This window comes from Jatropha curcas, unplaced genomic scaffold (assembly GCF_041381405.1).
Source record: "Jatropha curcas cultivar XTBG-Jc1 unplaced genomic scaffold, XTBG_Jcur_1.0 HiC_scaffold_1176_pilon, whole genome shotgun sequence".
Taxonomy (NCBI): Eukaryota; Viridiplantae; Streptophyta; class Magnoliopsida; order Malpighiales; family Euphorbiaceae; genus Jatropha; species Jatropha curcas.
Window position 1 is genome coordinate 26,173 of NW_028322615.1, and position 16,766 is coordinate 42,938.

The 16,766-nt window shown below is 34.0% G+C and overlaps 2 pseudogenes; both read left to right on the plus strand.

The window, feature by feature from the left end:
• Positions 1-2,000, plus strand: LOC149491582 (L-type lectin-domain containing receptor kinase SIT2 pseudogene; annotated as a pseudogene).
• Positions 2,001-6,540: 4,540 nt separating this feature from the next.
• On the plus strand, positions 6,541-14,341 carry LOC149491583 (L-type lectin-domain containing receptor kinase IV.1 pseudogene; annotated as a pseudogene).
• Positions 14,342-16,766: the final 2,425 nt, after the last annotated feature.

Below are 16,766 nucleotides of genomic sequence, written 5' to 3' on the forward strand. Positions count from 1 at the left end.
TCAATGGCAAAATTGATTAAATTACTTATCATTTTGCTAGCTTTTCTTGTTTTCTTGGCCTTATCAGAAGGGATAACACAATTCATCTACAATGATGGCTTTATCAAAGCCAATCTAAGTCTCAATGGTATCGCCAAAGTCCTTCCTAATGGTTTGCTAGAGCTAACAAACACTTCACGCCGACAAATAGGTCATGCTTTCTTTCATCTCCCTTTGCAATTCAATAACAATTCAGATTCTTTCTCTTTTTCTACCAACTTTGTGTTTGCCATAGTTCCTGAGCCTTTAAATGGAGTAAGTGGCGGCGGCCATGGCATTGCCTTTATTATCTCACCATCTACACCTTTCAAAGGAGCACTAGCAACTGAATTTCTTGGGCTTTTTAACGCTTCTACAATAGGCTTACCATCCAATCATTTACTTGCCATTGAATTAGATACTGTAAAGAACCTGGAATTTGGAGATATCAATGACAATCATGTTGGAGTTGATGTTAACAATTTGACATCTATCGAATCAGCTCCTGCCTCCTACTTGCTGCCAAATGAAGCCAAAAACAAAATCCTAGCACTTAACTGTGGGGATCCAATTCAAGTATGGATAGACTATAATCAAATGGAGAAGCTAGTTAATGTAACACTAGCTCCATTACCAATCAAGAAACCAGAAAAGCCTCTTTTGTCAACAAGAATTGATCTTTCTTCAGTTTTCTTGGATTCTATGTATGTTGGTTTCTCTGCATCTACTGGTTCTAATTATGCAAGTCACCATTATATTCTTGGGTGGAGCTTCAACGATAGCGGGCAAGCGCAAAGTCTAGATCTTTCAAAGCTTCCCAAGCTTCCTCGTGAAAGAAAATCAAAATTAAAAATTGTACTTCTATTAGTGACAGTAACTGTTTTGTTTATCATTAGTATATTAGCAACTATCTTTGCAATGAGGAAGAAAAGTTATGGAGAAGTTCTCGAAGATTGGGAACAACAATATGGTCCTCAAAGAATTTCCTATAAGGATCTTTACAAAGCTACTAAAGGTTTTAATGACAAAGAGCTTCTCGGGTGTGGAGGTTTTGGAAAGGTTTATAAAGGAGTATTACCTTCAAATAATGTACAAGTTGCAGTCAAGAAAGTTTCGCATGATTCTAAACAAGGCATCAAGGAATTTGTAGCTGAAATTGCAAGCACAGGAAGGCTAAGGCATAGGAATTTGGTTAGACTTTTAGGCTATTGTCGGCGAAAAGGAGAGCTTTTTTTGGTTTATGATTATATGCCTAACGGAAGTCTTGATAAGTTCTTATTTAGCAATGGAAAACAAAATCTTGATTGGATTCATCGATATCAAATCATAAAAGATGTAGCATATGCTCTTCTATACCTTCACGAAGAATGGGAACAAGTTGTTTTGCATAGAGATGTTAAAGCAAGTAATGTTTTATTAGATTCTGAACTTAATGGAAGATTAGGGGATTTTGGGCTTTCTAAGTTTTATGATCACGGATCAAATCCTCAAGCAACTTGTGTAGTAGGAACGGTAGGGTATTTAGCACCGGAGCTTATAAGAACTGGCAAGCCTACTACTAGTAGTGATGTTTTTGCATTTGGGAATTTTATGCTTGAAGTAGCTTATGGAAGGAGACCTGTAGAGCAAGAAAGACAAGAGAACGTGGTTGTTTTGATCGATTGGGTACTCAGTTGTTGGAAAAGAGAGGTTATTCTCGAGTCTGTTGATCCAAGATTGGGAAGTAACTATGTCGTTGAAGAAATGGAGTTGGTTTTAAAACTTGGTTTGGTTTGTACACATCGTTCCCCGGCAGCTAGGCCTACATTGAGGCAAGTTCTGCAGTATTTGGATGGAAATGCTAAATCGCCTGATATCAGTTTAGTTTCAGGTAGCTATATAGCATGTACAGATTCAATTACTTTTGTAGCGTCTACCAATGATGGTGCTTCCTATTCCTTGTCTGATATAAATTCAGTTCTCATCAACGGCCGTTAGGTCTTTTGCGGATCAATATATATATTCAAATGAACGAGGTAAAATATTGATTTGTTTGAACAGAAACGAAATTATTGAAATAGATTGAACAGAAATGAAAAAGGAATTCTTATTCATAATAACGAAAGCGACATTGAAATTTCCTCTAGGCTTAGGACACCAGAATATCCAACCATGAACGGAATTTTTTTTTTTTTAATATTTAATACCAATCTAAATTTCTAATTAATACGTTTCATTTTAATTTTATTCTCAGTATCTCAAAAATTTCCACGTAAAAAATATCAATTTAACATATTAAAATTCATAATCTCACTATAATTAAGAGCATAGTTTCAGTCTTTTTGGGCTGATGGTGGTATTTTAAAGTTAGATCATCGGAAATACTTATGTAGAAATCTGGAAGATTTTTTACATTAAGGCTTTGCTCATGGGTTCTAACCTTGGGCTTTTACCTTTTGGACTTGTTTTTGAGTCGGCATCAACATTATCCTCTGCACATGGACCATTTTGGTGGCTTCTTTTTAAAAGCCACGTATACACTCGGGCTATATTTAGTTAGATTTAATGCTATATAACAAATGTTCCGTTTGTTTTTAAAAAATAAATTGTAGGAAAATAATTTATTGAAAAATATTTTTTATTTTCAAATGATTTATTTTTCATTATTTAGTTGTAATATTGAAAATTAATTAAAAATATTAAAGTTTTTATCTCATAAAACCATAATAAATATTAATAATAATAGAAATTTTATAATTTAAAAATTTTATTATTAAATATGAGAAGAATGAAAAGAAAATATAAATTATGAAAGTCGCCGGTGGCCGGCGGTGGTGGTTAAATGATGGTCGGTGGTAAATAGTGACTAGTGGTAGTGACTGTGATGATTAATAAATTAAAAAAAATATGATAAGATTTGTCAATATCCGGAAAATGTTTTACCCTCTCGAAAATGGAAAGTTATTTTCCTTAAAAAATGACTTAATTTTTCTTTGACCAGGAAAATATTTTCCGTTGACTTATTTTCCTGAACGCCACAAACAATGAAAAATTATGAAAAATATTTTTTTACAAGTTTATTTACGGAAACGAAAGGAGTCGTGGTAAAAAATGTAATGCAACGAAAAATGTATTGTAATGGAATGTAATTAATATTTCATTATTATATTTAGTCGTGTGATTAAAAAAACTTTATAAACGCAATCATCATTCCACTTTTATATTTTTTTATAAATATATATTGTAATCAGTACACCAACACTCCACCACTACTAAGGATCGGAACAGGTCGAATACCTGCTAAAAATGCACTACTCGTACTTGAATCCGATTATAAATTGGATGCTCGAACCAACTTAAAAATTCACCTTTACTACTTGAACTCGTCCCGTACCTGATTACAATTACAGTTTAAATATCTGAACTCGTTTAAATACCTGTTTAGCATTAAAAAATTTTTTGTTTTTATTTTTCAAAAATAAATATTAAGTAAAAATTATAAATTATTATTTTAACTTAATAAAAAAATAATATAATATTAAATATAATTATAACATTAATTATAATTAAAAAGGTGTACATAATTTTTTTTAAAATAATTATTTTAAATATTTTCAGAATATTAATTTATTTCCACCAAACTTTATTTATTTTAGTTATAAAGAATTAATTACAGGATAATTTAATCAATTATCATTATTTTTTATAGAATTGAAGTGGTTGAATTTTTTTTTTTCCTAATCTTGTGAAATATCAAAAAGTGTAAAAAAAAATTAATGAAACGGTGATAGTAATAAATTTATAGTATCAATGAAAAAAATTTTGATTTCTTTTTTTCAATAATTAATAATCCGAATAATAAATTTATTACACTGATAATACAATTCTTTAATTTATTTTTCAACAATTAATAACCACATAATAAATTGGTATATGCCATTTTTCTTAAAACTTCTCTATTTTTATTTTTAATTTAATTGTCTCTTAATTTAAAAAATTATTTTAAAATTGTAAAACTTTTCATTTTCTTTTTAATTTATTTCACTCATTCACTCTAAACTATAGACTATTACATTATTGTACCTAAAATTTAATTTTCATATAAAAATATTCAAATTTCTATTAGCATATTGTAAAAAAGGATCTTACAAAATGTGATTATATGTTATAATAACCTTAATTGTTTCTCTTCTCCTTCCCTCTCCTTTGATTTTCTTTTAGATTTTGTTCTTCGAACCACCTTTTCGTACTTTTTCTTAATTTATTTAATTTTTTTCCAATAAATTCTAAATTCCTTATCTTTTATAACAATTATTAGATTCAGTGTAATACCCCGAATTTTTATTTTCGAAACTTTTGCATTTTTATTAAATCAAAAATCGCAAATTTTGACCGCGTGGGCTGCAAATATAACACAGTCTTAATTCGAGCCCAAATTTTTGAATTGGGCCTAAGCCCAAAATAATTCATTCGGAAATTTTCGATTTGAGAACAGTTAAAATTTTCAAGAAATAATATAAAACACCAGCGATTAATCTATTAGAAATATATATAAATTAATTATTCTAAATTTAAAATCATTACTATTAATATTTTTATTATCATTAAGTAAATGGAGGAAATGTTACAGAACCTAATAAAAATAATTAAAATAAATCGAATCGGACCCGGGAATTAAATTGATTTTTCGAAAACTACACGAATAATCCGAAAACCAAGCGAAAAACCTGCAAACCGAGCAAGAATCGAGTCAAATCATTGAATTAGACCGAACCGGTTCGAATCGAACCAGAATGGTCTAGAAGCGTTAGCCTTCTTTCTTTTCTTTCTTTTTCTTTTCCTTTCTTTCCTTCTTCTTCTCCAGTCGCGCGATCCCTCCCTCCTTCCTCTCCTTTCGTCTCCGGCCACCAGATCGACAGTGAGAGGTGGCGATCGCCATCCCTGGAGCCTGCGGTCCATTTTCCGGCCTCCTTCCACGCTGGTAGAGCCTCTAGTGACGCGAAACGAGGCTGTCTCCATCGACAATCCTCATCCTTCGATTTCCGGCGATTCTGGTGACGTGAAGCTTCAAGGTGAGCTCCGATCGATTCCTCTGTCTTGTGTGAACATTTTCCATCCAAGGAACTATGGTTTTGGTGGAAGGAACTGGAACCACCATGAACGGTGGTGAGGGGCGGCTGTCAGCTTGATTCGACCGACTAGAGGGTTGATCTCACTAAACCAACGCCTGAAATGGACTCCTTGGGGAATTTTGAGTTGAATGGTGTGATCGTTGCAAATTTCTGGGCAAGGATGATTTTTCCGGCCACCGTGCACGGCGACGACGGCGGTGGTCCAGTGACCGGCCTGCGAGACTCCGGTGAGCCTTCAAGAGGCAGAATGATCTCCTCTTCGCGTGGATCACGAAAATAAAATCCGATGTTCGATCAGTACATTATAAGGCCTCGTTACTCATTTTAGGTATAAAGTTCAAAATGTGAATTAATTAATTAATTGAATATAAGATTAATTGAATTAGTAAAAAATTGGAGTTTTATGAACTTAAATACAGATAATTGAGAAATGTAAACATCCAGTAAGAACCGGGCTTCAGTATAATTGATGGACAATAAGGAAAATAACAATTAAAACATATGGGTGGTATAAATCATTTATATCCTAATGTGTGAGTATTAGAACAAATCTAATTGTTTTAAGAAATGGAAATAATTCTTAAAATTGTTGGTATAACTAATACTACGATTAATGATACGTTTATTTTGATTTACTAATATTATCATTATTATGAACTATTAAACTTACTAAAGACACTTATATTAAAGAAGTGAATAAAATAAATGAATAAACAAGACTACTGTAATTAAATAGCTTAATAAATTAAATAACGACTGTAATTGTCTAACGATTAAAGATTTAATTTCTTGAATTAGAATTCTTACTTAGAATTTCCTTTTAGATACTGTGAAGCTGCTGAACGTCGAAACAAAAGCTGAGAACGGGCAATAGTAAAGAGGGTTCTATTAAGAACAATAAAGAACTGTGAGTAGTGTTAGATAATTCGCATCATCCGCCTGCATTCATGCATTCACGGCTAAATGTTATCATGCATTATTTTGCTTAATTGCCATATTGTGCTGTATTACTGTTCTGATTACGAATTGCTTGATTACTTGTGTTGTGTATATATATACTGTGCTTTGTTTGTGTGGAATTGGGATGAAGTGGGTCACCATGGGTTTGTGAGGATGGTCGGTAAATTATGGATCCTGATTATGATGAAATTGTGAAATTGGACCGTCGGCCGGGTAAATGGGAGATCGGCGCCCCCGTGTGCACCTGATGATATGATATGAATGATATGCAAAAGAAAAGAGAGAATGTAAAAAGAATGAGAGGACTAGTCATGTGAGGATTAGACCGGTCGGTCAGATATGGGGGATTGGCTCCCTGAGTGCACACGTTTGAGAGGATGGGCCGTTTGGGAAGACGGCTCGTCGGGGGTTTAGGTAACGCCACTGACTAATTTCCACGTGATGTGATTATATGAAGGTGATAATAATTGTGATTGTTGTTGGACTTTTTAACTCTACTACGATAGGCTTACCTTCCAATCATTTACTTGCCATTGAGTTAGATACTGTTAAGAATCCTGAATTTGGAGATATCAATGACAATCATTTTGGAGTAGATGTTAACAATTTGACATCTATTGAATCAGCTCCGGTCACATATTTTTCAGAAAATGAAGCAGAAAATAAGAGGTTGGAACTCATTAGTGGGAACCCAATTCAAGCATGGATAGAATATAATCAAATGGAGAAGCTACTTAATGTAACAGTAGCTCCTCTAAAAAGTAGAAAGCGAGAAAAGCCTCTTTTATCAACAAGTATTGATCGTTCTTTAGTTTTCATGGATTCCATGTATGTTGGTTTCTCTGCATCTACTGGTTCTGTTGCAAGTAACCATTATATTCTTGGGTGGAGCTTTAACAATATTGGGCAAGCACAAAGTCTTGATCTCTCAAAGCTTCCTTCACATCCTCATGAAAGAAAATCAAAGGGTAAACTGACAATTATGCTTCCATTGGCAATTGTAATTATTTTTTTGGTAACTATTTCTGCAGTTATTTATATGGTAAGGAAGAAGAGATATGGAGAAATTCGGGAAGTTTGGGAACAACAATACTGTCCTCAAAGATTTTCTTACAAGGATCTTTATAAAGCAACTAAAGGTTTTAAAGACAAAGAGCTTCTTGGTTGTGGAGGTTTTGGAAGGATTTATAAAGGAGCACTACCTTCATCTAATGTACAAATTGCCGTAAAGAAAATCTCACATAATTCAACACAAGGAATGAAGGAATTTGTAGCTGAAATTGCTAGCTTGGGAAGGCTAAGGCATAGGAATCTTGTTCATATTTTAGGGTATTGCCGGCGAAAAGGAGAGCTTTTCTTAGTTTATGATCATATTGTTAAATAATCTTTAATATAGCCCAAATCTATTATTCATAGAATTTGTTTGATAGAAATAGACAATAAGCGAAAGCGTACCTTGATCCATAACAGCAGATCTATGTTATGGGTTACCTCGTTGCGGCAATTCGATTCTCACCGTAACAACAGATCTATGTTTCTTTCTCTGGCCTTTTGTCCGTAAGTTTTCCCTCAATGGTCAGAGAATAATCAACAGCTACGGGAGTTTCTTTTATGAGCTCTCTCAAACAAGCTATCACCGTATATGTTTGAGGCAGCCGTCACACTCTCTATTTTGTTTTCTTTTCTGTGTACACCTTAAGCTGTCGATTACTTTTACTTTTATAAGGCAGAGGAATGGTATTAAAACCCTAACTGGCTCTTATTCATTAAGTCCAATAACCATCATCTTGGGCCACCTTAATTAGAACCAGCCCTTTAATCACATGGGCCACATATAGATTATTAAATAATCTAACAATCTCCCACTTGGCCCATGTGCATTTCTTGAGTCTATCATGTTTACCTTAATTAGAATTAAGATGATCAGATTATGGCGGTCACAAGTCATTAATTGACATGATTCCTTCCATATATCACAAACCACTTCAATTCATAAACTTTAATGGAGAAACTATTCAACAAACAATACATTGTCACAATCAAATGTTATTGTTATCTCACTCAAACCATTATTGTATACATCTATAATGTGGATAACACATAAATAAGCAAAAACACATTTTTAATTGAATTCACAAATGTCACAATAATATGAGCAAAATAACCATATGTATATATATATATACAAGTTTAAACATCATGCTAACAAGGACTTGTCTATAATGCCCATCCTATCAACATGGCCAGTGAAGATTTTGGGCGGTAAGCCTTTAGTTAGCGGATCCGCTATCATCAGATTAGTACCGATATGCTCAATTAACACTTTGCGTTTTTGTACTTCTTCTTTCATAGATAAGTACTTCAAATCCATGTGCTTTGCACCCTTAGAGTACCTATAATTCATAGAGAAGAAGACAGCTGCGAAATTATCACAGTAAATTCTCAATGGTCTAGCTATACTGTCGACAATGCCTAGACTTGAGACAAAGTTTCGCAACCACAATGCATGAACAGTGGCCTCAAAGCATGCCACAAATTCTGCCTCCATTGTGGAAGTGGCAATGACAGACTGCTTTCCACTTTTCCATGATACTGCTCCTCCAGCTAGGAGAAACAAGTAGCCAAATGTAGACTTTCTTGAATCTACACAACCGGCATAGTCTGAATCCGAGTATCCCACCACTTCTAGATGGCTGAACTTTCTATAAGTGAGTATATGATCCTTAGTGCCTTGTAAATACCTAAGTACTTTCTTTGCAGGTTTCCAATGGTCCATCCCGGGATTACTTTGATATCGCCCTAACATTCCTACGGCGAAACTAATATCCGGTCGAGTACATGTCTGAACATACATTAAGCTCCCAACCACTGACGCATATGGAATAGACTCCATCTCTTTACGTTCCAAATCATTTTTAGGACATTACATTTCGCTGAACCTATCTCCTTTCTGAATTGGAACTATTCCTGCGGAGCATTTTTCCATTCTGAATCTCTCTAATACCTTATCAATGTAAGCTCTTTGAGACAATCCTAACAGTCCTTGTGATCTATCACAGAATATTTCTATTCCAATCATAAAGGATGCCTCTCCCATATCTTTCATTTCAAAGTTCTTAGAGAGAAAACCCTTTACATCATGCAACAACCCAACATCATTCGTTGCAAGAAGAATGTCATCAACATATAGGACTAACATAATGAGCTTGCTCCCACTAACCTTCATATAAATACACCGATCAACAGTGTTTTCTATAAAACCATATGAAGTGATGGTATTATTGAACTTAAGATACCATTGACGGGAAGCTTGCTTCAGTCCATATATTGACTTCTTTAACTTACACACCAAGTTTTCCTTTTCTGTGTACACAAAACCCTCTGGTTGGTCCATATATACTTCCTCCTTTAAGTCACCATTAAGAAAGGTTGTTTTTACATCTATTTGGTGAAGCTCTAGATCATACTGAGCCACCAAAGCCAAAATAATTCTTAAAGAGTCCTTTTTGGAAACTGGAGAAAAGGTCTCTTTATAATCAATGCCATCCTTCTGAGTATAACCTTTAGCAATAAGTCTGGTCTTATATCTTTCAATGTTGCCCTTAGAGTCCCATTTGGTCTTAAAAACCCATTTACAACCAATTTATTTTGACCTCTCAAGCAACTCGACTAAATCCCAGACTTGATTATCACTCATTGATTGCATTTCTTCCTTCATGGCATTAAACCACTTTTCAGAATTATCACATTCCATGGCTTTCTGGAAAGAGATTGGATCCTTATCAATGCTCAATTCACATTCATTCTCAAGTGAGTAAACCACATAATCACTAGAAATAGCTGGCCTTCTTTGTCTTTGTGACCTCCGTAATGCTATTTCTTATGAAACCACTTGATCATTCGTGAATTGTTCATTATTTGCTGGTTCATCATTTATATGGTCATTTTGTGGGGTCGGAATGTTGCTTTATTATTCAACCATGTTGTTAAACCGTGATACAACAAGTGGAACAACAACCAGAGAAGAGACATTAGGAAAATCCATTTGAGTTGGATTTTCAATCTAAATCTCTTGCACATTCACCTTACGTGGTTCACTGCTCCCACTAATTTGGCCATTTTCAATAAACCGAGCATTACCAGACTCAACAATTCTCGTACTATGGTTAGGACAATAAAATCTGTACCCTTTTGACTTTTCAGGATATCCTATGAAAAATTCACTAACCGTTCTAGCATCAAGCTTCTTTTCATATGGATTATATATCCTTACTTCCGCTGGGCAGCCCCAAACATGAAGATGCCTCAGACTAGGTTTCCTTCCCGTCCACAGTTCATAAGGGGTCTTAGGAACTGCCTTACTGGGAACCCTATTAAGTAAATATGCAGTAGTCTTTAATGCATGCATCCATAATGATAAAGGTATAGTACAATTACTTAGCATACTCCTAACCATTTCCATAAGAGTACGATTCCGCCTTTTAGCTACACCATTCTGTTGAGGTGTACCTGGCATTGTGTATTGCGCACAAATGCCTCGACTTTCAAGGAGCTTTGCAAATGGACCTGGACATTGTCCATTTTCATTAAATTTACCATAATATTCACCACCTCTATTAGATCTCACCACTTTAACTTTTCTATTTAACTGCCTTTTTACCTCATTAATGAATATCTTAAGGATATCCATTGATTGAGTCTTTTCATGCAGTAAATATACATAACCGTACCGTGAGAAATCATCGATAAAGGTAATAAAATATTTTTCACCACCCCAAGAGGGAACATCAAAAGGGCGGGCCACATGTATCAGTGTGTATAAGTTCAAGCAATTCACTGCTTCTTGTGGCTGGATTCTTTAATGTGTGCTTAGTTTGCTTATCTTTAATGCAATTTATACACAAATCCCAGTCAGTGAAGTCCAATTGAGGTAAGATTTCACATTTCACTAACCTCAAAATCCTTTCTTTGGATATGTGATCTAACCTTTGATGCCACAAGAAAGCAGAACATTCATTATGTGCACTACGTTTATTACCTATATTGTGTTCAACATTAAACAGGGATTCAATAAATTCAGCATCAAGATTAAAACGATACAAACCATCAATCAAAGTACCAGAACCATAATAGTACTTAAGTTTGTATTAATGAAAATGTACCATTACAAATCTTAAAACTGAAACCAACATAATCCAACCTCCCTACAGAAACTAGATTTCTAGCACATTCGGGAACATAGAGACACTTTTCAAGATCCAAATAACAACCAGTGTCCAGGATCAATCTATAAGTCCCAATTCCTTCTATTCGTGCCTTCATTATGTTTCCCATGAATAGGAACTTTTCAGTTTCATTTATGAGTTGATCGAAAGAAATCCATGTATAATATGAGACACATGAGTAGTTGCACCAGAATCTAACCACCAGGTATTATTAGGCACTTCAATAAGATTTGATTCAAAACATACTGAAACATAAAGTATACCTTTCTTTTCAAACCAAATCTTCCTTTTAGAACAGTCCTTCTTGAAGTGACCATTCTTCCTACAAAAGTAGCACTTCAATTCCTTACGGATTTGGCCCTCATTAACCTTCATTGGGGCATGTCCCTTTTCTTGCCTTTCTTCCCTGATTTGTTGTTGCTGCTGCTTGTTCCATTATGAAATTTGAGATTGACGGAGTGTTTCTTCAATTTCTTTAATCTCCTTTCCTCTTGTATCAACATGGCCTTGATTTCCTGAATGTTCCATTTTTCCTTAAGGGTGTTGTAATTCACCTGGAACTGACCAAACTCAAGAAGAAGTGAGTTAATAATAAATTGAACTAAAAAGGATTCACTCACATCCATTCCCATTGATTTTAGTTTAGCTGCCAAATTCTGCATGCCAATCACATGATCATGAATGGATTGTGACCAATCAAACTTCTTGGTCGTCAGCTCACTCATCAAGGATCCTACGATGGATTTGTCAGCTATGTCCGATTGGGAGTATTCCTTAATTTTCAGCATGTACTCTTTCGCATTGTCTGTTCTGGGCATTGATGGCTTAACATTTTCAGCCATTGTCATCCTCATTAAGTTCAAGCTTAGCCTGTTAGACCGCTCCCAAGCCTCATAATGAGACTTGTCAGCTTCAGTGCTGGTCTCTGTAATGGCTGCTGGCTTTTTAGAGACTAATGCTAGATCTAAGTCCAGAACTCCTAACTGATAATGGATTTGTTCAGACCAATCAACATAGTTCAATCCATTGAACTTAATCAACCTAGTGCCCATAGCAAACATGTTAAAGGAAGCTGCAACATTACACATATACTCATACGTTAATGCTTTGAGTAAACATAAAATGGATTCAAACAAATAACAACTTTAATTATGCATTTAGATTCACCTTTGGGTTATATTTAAATGCATAGCTTTAATCAATAATAATGCCAAGAAGAAAAATACTTTAATAGACTTTCATTGTGGAGCAACTTACGAGCCTTTATGTAAGTCAGAGAGAAGCACGCCCGTGCTACATTACAGCACGCCCCATGCTCCTTTCTGGAATCTAGTTATGTTTTTTTTTTTTTTTATTCCATTCAACTATTCAATAATGCTCCATACAATATGCATGTTATCTTGGATATACATTCATATTAATTAATCCAATGATAAGTCTCTTTAATGTCATTGATTATAATTAATGGTCTACCTTTGGGTAACCTAACAAATCATAATCAATGATCTCAATTGTTCAATTTTAACTTTCATGTCATTTAAGGCATCACACAAACATGAACAATTGAAAGCTGCATAATCAATGTCTAAACTAATCCAGACAAGGCCACTTTGGTGACTAACAAGTTTTCCATTCATTAAACATTGATTTATGGAAAACTTTTATGAGATTGAATTAAGATCTCAAAACTTTAACGACATAACCTAATAATATGCCATAACCATCTCTATAAATAACAGCATAATAATTTATAGAGCATAAAGAAAACAAACAGTTTTCAAATTTCTATAATTTGGGCTTCGTTCAATCATTACAATACGAAATTAATTTTCCATAAATTAAGCCAAACAAAATGCTATCAAACAAATCTAGAACAGGTACAGGCTCTGATACCACATGTTAAATAATCTTTAATATAGCCCAGATCTATTATTCATAGAATTTATTTGATAGAAATAGACAATAAGCGAAAGCATAGCTTGATCCATAACAGCAGATCTATGTTATGAGTTACCTCGTTGCGGCAATTCGATTCTCACCGTAACAGCAGATCTATGTTTCTTCCTCTGGCCTTTTGTCCGTAAGTTTTCCTTCAATGATCAGAGAATAATCAACAGCTATGAGAGTTTCTTTTATGAGCTCTCTCAAACAAGCTATCACCATATATGTTTGAGGCAGTCGTCACACTCTCTATTTTGTTTTCTTTTCTGTGTACACCCTAAGCTGTCGGTTCCTTTTACTTTTATAAGGCAGAGGAAGGGTATTAAAACCCTAATTGGCACTTATCCATTAAGCCTAATAACCATCATCTTGGGCCACCTTAATTAGAACCAGCCCTTTAATCACATGGGCCACATATAGATTATTAAATAATCTAACACATATGCCTAATGGAAGTCTTGATAAGTTTTTATTTAGTAATGAAAAACCTAGTCTTGATTGGTTTCAACGATATCAAATCATTAAAGGAGTAGCATATTCTCTTTTCTACCTCCATGAAGAATGGGAACAAGTTGTTTTACATAGAGATGTGAAAGCTAGCAATGTTTTATTAGATTCTCATCTTAATGGAAGGTTAGGGGATTTTGGACTTGCTAAGTTTTACGATCATGGATCAACTCCTCAAACAACCTCCCTAGTTGGAACCATAGGATATCTTGCACCAGAACTAACTACAACAGGAAAGCCTACTACTAGTAGTGATGTTTTCGGTTTTTGGATCTTTGTGCTTGAAGTAGCATGTGGAAGGAAGCCTGTAGAGTTAAAAAGATCCCCAGAGGAGGTCGTCTTAGTAGATTGGGTTCTTGAATGCTGGAAAAGAGAGGAAATTCTTAGTGTGTTGATCCCAGATTGGAAGGTAGTTATGTTGTGAAAGAAATGGAGTTAGTTTTGAAGCTAGGTTTGCTTTGTGCACAACGAAAACTAGCTTCTAGGCCGAAGATGAGACAGGTGCTGCAATATTTAGATGGAAATTCTATTCTGCCTGATATACCATTGTATGGTTCAGGTTGTTGGGATTATAACTGATCCCGAGTGGGGCCTGCAGAAAAATACCGATGGTAAAAGTAAAATAAAATTACTATTACCACATATACCTCCAATAATTTCGTATTGGATATTGACGATCGAATCCACCAGAAATAATAACAACGGTAAAAATTAAATAATTACCATAAATGCCAGATGAAAAATAAGAACACCGAGATTTACGTGGTTCACCCTTCAACTGTTATGGGCTACATCCACGGGACAAAAACTCCGAATAATTCTTTCACTAAAAAATAGTAGGTACAAAAGAGATTACAAAAATAGTGACACTTTAAGTGTTTCCCAAAAACACCCCAAAATTACAATCCTTATTATTTTCTCTCTTTCCCAATTTTAGAAACCCTTTCCTAAAATTTTCTACACTTAACTGTGTAGATCTTTTCATTTTATGTTTTTGTACATAGTTTAGGAAAATCCTTCTCCTAATAGGAGAAGGGGACGTGTCATTAACGCGTCTACCGAATGGACGCGTTAATCACGTGTCCAAAATTTCAACAATTTTTTTTTCTTCTTTGTTCGGCAGTCTTCTTTGTTTTATTTTATTTTTTTCTTTTCAAATGTGTGTGGATCCCACATGTTGGAGGGACCCCACAACACAAGTATTGGTTTATTTCCAGGTGGCCCATGACCAGCTAGAGATTGGCCTTTTCTTGCATCTAGAGAGAGTATTTCTTCTTATTCCTTTTCTGATACTGACTCGATCCTTCTCGATGGTCGTTGAATCTCTCATAGCTTAGTTGCTGGCTAGTCTTGAGTTTCAATTAATTCTGCTAAATGGGTTCTGAGCACATATTAATTTTTGTAATTTGCTTAAGATAAATGTTCAACTTTTCATGAATGTTGGTAAGCCAGATTTTTAGCTGACCAAATATGCAAAATTGTTAATGACTAGCACAAATCTATAAAGTGCATACCAAAAAGAAATAGCAGAATGAATGTCAAAACTCAGAACATGTCTAATGTAATGAAAATTTTTTAGTTCAATTTTTATTCTGAAACTTTTATTTTATTCGAATCCCATGTATCATTTAATTTTATTCTACTAAAGCATGTTTTTAGTTCTTGAAATTCAGATGCAACCATTGCTTCATGAACAAGATCCAAAAGGCTAGATTAAGCTTTGGATTTTCTTCTTGTCTCTCTGTTATTGATCCCAGAGGTTGCATCAAACAAATTCAATTAATGGGAAATAAGTAATTTTTTGATTGAAAAGAATAAAACTCGCTTAGATCTGATAATATGTATCTACCTATGATCAAACCAATCCCTAAATTTTTTTTTTACAAGTTGCTCTCACTTTGTCTTTTTTTTTTCCCCAGTAAGAAAAATTGTTGTTTCAAAAACAATTTATTTTTCATTGGTTTGATCAATATTTCAGCTCATTACTAGGTTTAGTTAAGTCAGTCTAGATTGAAAATTAAGATTCCTAAGCTCTAACATGTAGTCCTAGACCTATTAATGGACTGGGCCCGTATTTTGAAAATACCAAATTTCCCAAACGCCTGGCCTATCCTGCAGCCAAGCCTGCAAATAGGTTTGCCTTTTCTTTGTTTTTGACATTTGCAGCTTAGGATTCATGGCTTATTTTTATTAGTACCATTGGATGTGTTACCTGGTGTAGATGTTTCCAGGGAAGTTAAGCCACTTGCTATATATATATATATATATATGACTTGAGTAATAATGTTCTAATAAAGCCTGGACAACTTGTCTCTAACAATTGGAAGACTTCTAGGAACCCATTGACTTGACGTTAATTATATATATATATATATATATATATATATATATATATATATATATATACAAAACAGAAAAAGTAATAGCAAATTAAGTTAAAATTGAAAGAAACAGGACTCTAGGAATATGCATATTCCCTGAAAATTGGTGAAAATGAAAGAATCAATTAAATTTTGGACTGAAATAAAAATTATCATTTTCAATCATCTATTAAAACTCATTATCCTGTCATTAATTTGCGAAGGTGACATGCTTCTTCTTGTAATAGCAAATTAAGTTCAAATTGAAAGAAACAGGACTCCAGGAATATGCATATTCCCTGAAAATTAGTGAAAATGAAAGAATCAATTAAATTTTGGACTGAAATAAAAATTATCATTTTCACTGAAATAAAAATTATCATTTTCAATCATCTATTAATAGCCATGTTAGAATGGCAAAATGACTACATAGGATAAGCCAGTATTGCTTGAAACTGGATGACAGTGAAAGAAAAGTAGTTGATGAATTTTGGTATCAAACAAAGAAATATAGAAATATCATTTTCGATCACCCATCAAAATTTCTCACATTTGTCATTCTTCATTGATTTTAGAAGCAGCCATCTTTTTTCTTGTAGTATGTTTAACTTTTTCTACCTAATAGGATCAATGGTATTCAAATT